A 9,283-nucleotide genomic window follows, 5' to 3' on the forward strand; every position below is an offset into this window, starting at 1 on the left:
AAAAAAAAAAAAATGTGCAATGCGCAGAAACTGGTCCTATCAGATATTAAAACGTGTTTAACGACACAGTGATTTAAATATTCTGGTACTGGGTCTCTGGAACAGAATAGAAAGCCCAGAGGCAGAGTCTGGTATGCACAAATAAGTTCTACATTCAATATTTGTAGGAAATCAAGGACGTCTTCCCAGATAATGGGGAAATGAAAGTTCATTTGGTAAATGGTGCTGGAATATCTAGCAATCTATCTGCTAAATGCAACTTAAATCTGTACATCACTGTGTATACCAAAATAAACACCCTCACTCCGTCCCAGTGGTAAGCGTGGTGCTTTTTAAAAATTGTTTCCTGGCTGGCGGGCTGGATTTATCAATCCAATGAGAGAAAATTCCTGGGACAATATACTCTGTGTCAACATTAAAGTACAATAGTGCTAGCAAATTCTGCTGAAAACGATGTCCTTCCCCCCGGGGCAACTTCCATATCCAGAACTGTCTTGACCAAGGTCCTCAGGAAAATTTGTTTTATAGTTTTATTTATTTATTTATTTATTTATTTATTTATTTATTTATTTATTTATTTTTGCCTGCTGATACAGAAATTAGAATGAGTAAGAGGTGGGGCCAAAACAGATTACCACTGTTCAGCCTAGAAGTGCAAAGCCTGGAAGATGAAACAGTTTGTACTGAATCCTGGAAAACCCACCCCACCCCTGGGCTCTTCCAAGACGGTGCACAACCTAAACCAACTCTTTGCCATTACACTGTGGTAAATGTCATGTCCAATTCCCAGAGCATTCCTCAAAACATTCCTCAGCTAACTCTAGATTCTCTAGCACATGGAGGTCTCTGGACAGGTGTACCAATTAAATGTGATAAGGTTATATTCTAAGTCACTATTATGGACTCTGCTGAGAAAAATACACATATGTTCAATACACATATGTTCAATAGTGCTGGTGTGCCTGCTTGCCTTTCAGTGTGGTGACCCAATCTCACTGTAATGGATTTGGCCTGTGATGCCTAATGATTTTTTTTAATGATGATGATGATCTTACGACTTGCCTATCATCTGTGATTTGGGAAATGATATGAATATAGGGTGAAATATCTAGCAAGAGAAAGGTTTAGAGTGATGACTAGATTATGGGGTGCATATAGTTTAAACAATCCCCACTTTCCCTTGATTTAATGAAATGGACACTTGATGATCTCTTGATAGGAAGAACAAGTTTTTCATCCCTAACAATCGAAACCTCATCAAAATTCTTACTTCACATATTTTCCTTCTATTACTTTTTTTGAAGGAAGCCATTTTAAAAATCTGAGATATAGAGGAGTGCATAAACCATATCCGCAGGTTTAGATAATTTATAAAAACAAACACTCATGTAAGTAGGACCAAGTTCAAGAAATAGACTGTCCAAATTCAAATATTTTGCCCATTTTTCTATTCTATTTTCAGTCTTGTACTTACTGATTTAATGAGTTCTTTATATGCTTTAAATACCAGTGCATTGGTGGTTATATGTGTGGCCAAAAAAATTCCCTTGCTCTTTGCTTGTATTTTCACTTGCTTTATGCTGTGCTCTGTGAACAGATCTTAATTATAATGCAGTCAAATTTACCATTCTCTTCCTTATAGTTAGTGATTTCCTGTTTTAAGAAATCTGTCCCTGCATTAAGGTCATGAAAATATTTTCTATGTTTTATATTGTCTTCTAAAATATTTTGGTTTTGCCTTTCACATTCAGGTCTTAGTCCACCTGTAAGTGATGTTTGTGTATGGTGCTGAGTAGGGTTCTGTTTATTTGTTTGTTTCTAATTTGGGTATCCAATTGTCTCAGTAAACCACTCATTGAAAAGTCTGCTCTTTTCCAACTGATTTCCAGTGCCACATGTGTCAAGTATCTACCTATGTATAGACTAGTTTCTATACCCTCTAGTAAGTACCATGGCCCTATTAATCTGTGTATTTGAAACACCGTATACCAGTGTTAATTACCACAGGTCTAAAGCCAATCTTGATATTTGAATAAGGCCTGTCAATTCTTCCTTGTTCTTCAAAGTGTCTTGGTTCTATTTGGCCCGTTTTGACTCCATTTAAGTGATCAATTCATCAGAAAAATTTAAACCAAAACTCTTTGGGATATCTAATAAAGATTGTGTTGAACTTTTACATTTGCCTTCTTTTCAATATTGAATGTTTGATTCATTGATATGGTCTGTCTTTCCTTTTAATAATAATAATAAAAAACCTTTCTCTAATGTGTCCCCATAATATTTTGTATTTTTTTTTTCTGTAAGAGGACATTTTGTCCTAGGTACTTCATATTTTGCAAATACCTTCTTTGAAATTTTCATTTTCTAAATTTGTTGCTGGTAAATAGAATGCAAATGGCTTTTGTATATTGATTTTTTATGCTACAAATGTCTAAACTCTTTTGTTGATTCCAACAACTTGTCTGTACATACTTGTAGGATTTAAGGTACAGAATCATAACATCTGCAAATAATGCCAGTCTTACTTCTTCCTTTCCAAGGTTTTCATTCCTTTCTTTTCCCTTACTGCTCTCTCTCTCAGTGATAGCGGAAGTCTTTATTTGATGCAGCTCTCAAAGAGAAAGGTATCAGTAATTCTAAGAATGGTATTTGTTATACATGGGTTCTGTAGCAATCTGAATCCAAGCAGGGTGTATTAAGTGCACAGTGGAAAAAGGAAGTCTAACATAAACATAAGATTTAAGATAAGGAATTATTAACTACGAAAAATGCACAATATATAGGATATGTTATTTCCTATATGTGGTATTCTAGGGCTGTGGGAGAGTGCCCAAGGAAAGACAAATTTTGAGTGTGGGCCCCTCTCCAAGGCTGGAGTTCACACCTCACTGGAGAAGGTGTAGGAGAACCTACTGGATGACAAAGAAGTTTGCTGGTTTGTGGGTGCCAGAGCTGGTTTACAAAACCAGAGCCGGTCTACAGTTGCAGGGCAAGCAGGAAGCAACCCTCTGAATACATCTGTGTGGACAAGCCACAGCTAGTGGCCAGTGTGTGGGTGTGTAGTAAGAATAGGGGTGCTTGTGGAGTTGCAGACCTGGAGCTAAAAATGCCCTAAAATTTCACATAGGATCAGAAGGGCCTTGTTTTGGGGAAGGCTGCAGCACTGGGAGAACTACAGAAGAGTAGTTGTTGGGGGGTGGGGCAGGAGAGCAAGGAAGCAGAGGGAAATAAGGGGGCAAGTGGTTTGGATGATACCAAACCTGGTATGATGTACCAGTGGATGTACCTATGAAGAGGGCCACAGAGAGCTGATCCTCAGGCCACATCAGGATCACACATTGGATGAAGACAGTTGTTCTTGGCTCATGCCTGGAGCCGAGCACTGAGGATATCTTCACAGCTACACTCCTAAGAACCAGAAGTCACAGGCACTTCCTCCTTCAATGCCCCTCCAATGTCTTCTACTGGGAGAGTATAACATTGTGTTCACTTTTAAGGAGAGATACTTAAAAAATTCATCTATGATCAGAGAGCATGTTTTGAGGGGTGAATTTAGAGTGGAGAGGCAATACATTAATAATTGGCTTCAGGGACGCCTGGGTGGCTCAGTCGGTTGAGCGTCTGCCTTAGACTCAGGTCATGATCTCAGGGTCCTGGGATTGAGCCCTGCATTGGGCTTCCTGCTTAGCGGGGAGTCTGCTTCTCCCTCTGCCTCTGCCCCTCCCCCTGCTCATGCTCTCTCTCTCTCTCTCTCTCTCTCTCTCTCTCTGTCCCTCTCTCTCTCAAATAAATAAAGAAATAAAATGTTTAAAAAATTAAAAAAATAACAATTGGCTTCATGTCCTTTAACAGTTTAAGGGATTCACTTCTATTCTTAGGGTGCATGAATAGCAGGCAACCTACCTGCCAAGGTTATTGTTAGCTCACCCAAGGAATAGTATCATCCTGTTATTTCTCTGGTAAATTAATGATTAAAGCAGCAGGACTGGCCTTTGCAGGTGGTTTAGTAGATCACTTAGGGTTCTTGGTGGACCCAGGATTCCCTGGCCTGAACTGAGTTTTGCTGCAAAACCCAGACTCTGGCACAAAGGGTTGGCATGGGGCTAGGGCAGAGAGCCTGTGAGCCCTGCATTCTAGTCCTACCCAGGGCTTGTCTGCTCCACCTGCAAGGAGAGCCTTGGGGTATGGTGAGATTGCCTCTCTCACCATAGTGTTGTCCTTGAGAATAGAGTACTTTACACCTTAAATGCTGCTCTTCATTCTTGGTAGCTGCACTTAAACTAAACGGGGAGAGAAGATGCTTGGATTTCATTTAAAATCATGCCCAACAGAGCCCAGACCATGAAGGAGCAGGGCTGAAGATTCCTATCTTAGTCTAACAGAGTGTACATGTTTACCATTGTTGTCAATTTGAGTGCTTTAGTTGTAGTTTTCTCAATTGTACTTCTTTCTTTGGTTTTAGGCTCCAAAATGGACAAAAATTTATGGGAGAAAATGGCATATATTTTTTCCATTCTTAAGGGGCAAACAATCCATTCTTCAGTATTTAAACTTGTAACTTACACTGAGTATTTTAATTAAGAAAAAAAATATTCTCTTTCAGAGTGCCCACATTCAATAGACAGAATAAGATGCCACTAAATCAGGGGGAAAAATACTTGAAAAGTTGCTTATCCTGTATTCCTATACTCTCTTCCTGGTATTGCCAATTTATAAAGCATATTCACCTCTTGTGCTCAGAAACCACAGGAAAAAAAATTAACCTGCAGCCTTCTATTCACACATAGGACTGGACTGGGTTCTCATCCCAGGCACCCTGAGACCTTATACATGAGGAAGTGTGTATGAATAGTGAGATTGTCCTTTAAATGCTGGTTGGAGCTGCTGTCTGGTCCAGCTCTCTTCACTACCACTCTGGCAATGGTGAGATACAAATGTGAAATCTGAAACTTGTTCAATAACAGGAGGAACAACTCTCCAGGCCTGCCACTTGGGAAGCTGTAACCACTGGGCATCCAAGCAGGCACTCTAACTTGCTAGAAATCACAGAGAATCAGTTATTGTGGAAATACACCTCCAGTCTGTGGTTTCTGAAGGTGGGCTGTGTAGCTGTGGTGTCTCTCCCTACAGGAAGAAGAGATGCATGAGCTGGGAGGGACCCACCAAGTGTTGCATCCTCCCAGTGACAACAGGAGGGACCCCTGCCCTGTCACTCCTGAACCCCAGCAAAAGAGTAAAAGTGGAGAAAGTAGAAAGTGTAAACAGCACAAACATGTAGTCTTACTTGTTGTGTCCCTCACCTCAACCTGTCATGCTCTGGCAGAAGATGCAGAGAAGAGCTAAAGGTTAGTAGGAGTTTCTGAAAATTCAAGTAGTTGTTCCTCACTGGTCCAAATGAGGAAAGAGGGGATGGGGATAGGGTAAAATCCGTGTTTATGCATGGGGACCATGTGCACTTTTGGCAAACTTGACAACTACTGCATCACAGAAACCTTCCCCATACACTTCATCTACGCTCAATCAGAACGTAATACAATTTCTGAGGATGCCTGGGCTCCATCACATTAAGCTCCAGTCTCCCCTCAAAAATTTTGTGGGTGTGAGGTTTTTCATTCCCTTTCTGTTTCTATTTACTACAAATACCCCAAACCACACTCAGAGATATCATGGCCACCCTAAGACTTTGCCCAGGCCGTTTCCCTGCCATCCACAAGCTTGGCACCTCCTGACTGGCTCAGGGGAATTTAATATCAAGAGAGGAACTGGTAGGGACAATCCTCTCCCTAGAGAGTGCTCTAAAGAGCATCTCTCTGGACCAGAAAATTGACCAGGGACTAATGGACTAAGACCTCCTCTGGAAAGGTGTACTGTATGCCAGCAAAACCTGTGGTGGGGAAGACTGTCCCAGTTATTAGCTCAGCAGGGAGCTTTGCAGGACCTGTCCTTCTGCCCTCCTGGTCTGATGGAGGTCAAACCTCTTCATATCCTGAAGACAGCTTAACTTTTCAGAAAGATATATGCTACATTTCACTAGCCTTTTATCTGTGTGATCTGGTGAAAATAGAAACCACAATCTATCCACACTTATTTTCAATTTTTTTTCCACTTCACTGTTGTCCTCAGCTACCTCATGTCCCCTATAGAAGTGTGGTCTGCAGAGCACTCACCTGGGCCGGGGCGTTGGCTCTGAGGTCTCTGTAATTTTAACTGTGAACTCAGACTCAGCACAGAGCATAGGGCCTGGACTAAAAAGAGGTTCACAAGGCAGGTGGCTACCATAGTCAGAAGAAAGCCTTTTTCCTGCAGCCTGCTCAGCTGAGAAGTTACTCATTAAGTTTCACATTATTTGTCCCACACATGCAAATGCAAGGTCCTTGTTTCAAAGCCCAGTGGACTCATATGGTCATTTTTTCTTCCTTGGTATCTCCCAAAGTCTCCAGTCCCCAGCTGAGGAGACTTCTTTAGTTCCCAGCCATCTGCTGCATTTGGCCTCAGCCCATCTTGCATATGAGTCATTTTTTCCAAGAAAAAGTACTTTCCCAAAGGTCTATTATGGGCTGGTATACAACTTTGGAGTGGAATCTTGAAGGATGAAGAAGTATTGAGTAAAAGAGAAACTATGGACAGGAATTGGTTGGAATTTTTTGGTAGGTAATGGAACAGTCTAAACTAGTTAGCATATTTGAGTACTTGACTCATAAGTGGTATTTGCAATGATTGCTCATTGCTTTTTCATTTTCCCAATGGCAGGTAACTAGTCCAGAGCCTTACTTAAATATTAGACTTCTGACACATAATTATGTCCACAAGTGGTTCACATCAGAATCAGACAGGTTCCTGGTCTATCAAAATGAAAAGCAAGACCTTGCTTGAGATGCATATTACTAATATCAATGAAAAAAGTGCATTTATAGCATATGAAGAAGTAGTTGGAAAATATGACCCAGAATAAAAAAGCAATAGCACATTAAAATAAAGAAATAGAAAAAATATTGAAGATTTTGATTATTCACTTTAAAGAAAAGCTAATTGGTAAAAATTGTCAAAGACTTTGCCAGCCGTATTATTTAAGGGTTTTTTGACTCCAAGCACGTTTTTCCATTACTTCATTTAAAAAAATCCATATGTAGGGGCACGTGGGTGGCTCAGTTGGTTAAGAGTTTGCTTTTGGCTCAGGTCATGATCCCAGGGTCCTGGGATAGAGCCCTGTATTTGGCTCCCTGCTCTGCAGGAGGTCTGCTTCTCCCTCTGCCCCTCTCCCTGCTCATGCTTTCTCTCTCATGTGCACTCTCTCTCAAATAAATAAACAAAATCTTTAAATAAATAAAAATAAAAAATCCATATGTATATACTCACGAAGCCCATACCACATCAGAATAGTGACCATATCCATCCCTTCCAAAAGTTTCTTTGTTCCCTTGTGTACTGCTTTCATACCCATTCCCATCCCTACCTCTAGACAACCACTGGTCTGATCTCTTTCACTATAAATTAGTTTGCGTTTTGTTGAATTTTGTATAAATGGAATTATAAACTATATTCTCTTTTTTTTGTCTTTTTAAACTCACCATAATTATTTGAGATTTATTCATGCCGTTATTTGATGTATTAATATATTTATTTTGTTATTGTATTATATTTCATCATATGGTTATGTAAGTTTTTTCCAGTTTTTACCTATTACAAATAAAGATGTTATTAATATTCATGTACAAGTCCTTGTGCAGACACATGCTTTCTTTTTTCTTAGATAAGAAGCAACAGTATGGTAACCATATATTTAACATTTTAATAAACTGCCAAATTGTTTGCAAATATCCATAATCACATATACTCATGGAGCCTTGGTATGGTCAGTCTTTTTAATTTGAACCATTGTAATAGGTGTGTTGTGGAATATCATTTTAGTTTTAACTAGCATTTCCATAACTCTGGTGTTGAGCATCTTTTCATGTGCTTAATTGTCATCCATTTATCTTATGTGGTGAAAAGTCTGTCCATTATAATTGCGTTGTTTGCTTACTGGTTATTGATTTTTAAGGATTCTTTATAAATTTAAATTATAAGACCTTTGATGGTTATATGTTTCATGGATATTTTCTTGCATTCTGTGTCTTACCTTTCATTTCTCTACAGTATCCTTATTAGAATACATTATTTTAATTTGGAAGAAGTCCAATTTATTGATATTGTCTATTGCACTTAATATTTTTGGCAACCTATTTAAGATATTTTTCCAAGTCCAAATTCACTTAGATTTTATCCTATTTTTTTTTCTAAAAATTGTATAGTTTTAGCTCTTATATTTAAGTCTAACTTCAATTTCTACTTAATTTTTGTATATAGTGTAAAGTAAAGATTGACTAACATTTCTTGTGACTTATGGCTATCTAATTGTTCCAGCACCAGTCCCTGATAACACTATCTTTTCTCCACTGAATTAGCTTTGCACCTTTGTTGACAAGTGAATACTATACCCATATAGGTCCATTTCTGGATTCTCTCTTCTGTAAAATTCACCTATTTGCCTATCTTTATACCAGTGCCACACTTTTTTGGATACTATAGCTTTATAATAAGTCTTGGAAGCTGTCAGCGTAAGTCCTACAGCATTGTTATTCTTTTTCAAAATACTTTTGAATATTCTAAGTCTTATGAATTTCCACATAAATCTTAGAAATAGCTTGTCATTGTTGGGAGACAATTCTTTATAGGTCTCATGTATCTCCTTGTATTCTGATCAGAGGAATTAATGGCGTTTGTTTCACACTATTCTCCAATGCTATCTATGTAACAAACAGCCTTGGAAGAAAATAGATATAGTATTTCCCTCTGGGACAGAAGGTATATTTGTTTGCTGTTCAGGATCAAAGATAGTATCTCCCTCTGAGGGAGTTTGCTAAAATCCCTTTAAAATACTGGGGTTTTCCACACTGTAACATAAACCCACTGTGTGCTTATTATACACCAGCAGTGCTTCTCATCACCAGCACTTGATAAATCATAATAGTTGATGGAATTTGCTCATCTAGGACCCTGGAGTGTGGAAATCACTGAAGTTTACGGTGAAAATTGATTACATTTTGCTACTTAGAGTCTTATTAACGGTATAAATTGCATAGATTTGATCTCAGCCCCTGTCAGTCAAACAGAATGGCTAAATGATATATTACTATATAAGTGAGTTAAAGATGGCCTGTATATTGGCTCTTATGGCATTTACTTTTTCACAAAAGGCTAGGATTATCACCAAACTCAAATTTTTGCACATACATTTGATTTA

Source organism: Ursus maritimus (genome assembly GCF_017311325.1).
Source record: "Ursus maritimus isolate PB19 chromosome X unlocalized genomic scaffold, ASM1731132v1 scaffold_X1, whole genome shotgun sequence".
NCBI lineage: Eukaryota > Metazoa > Chordata > Mammalia > Carnivora > Ursidae > Ursus > Ursus maritimus.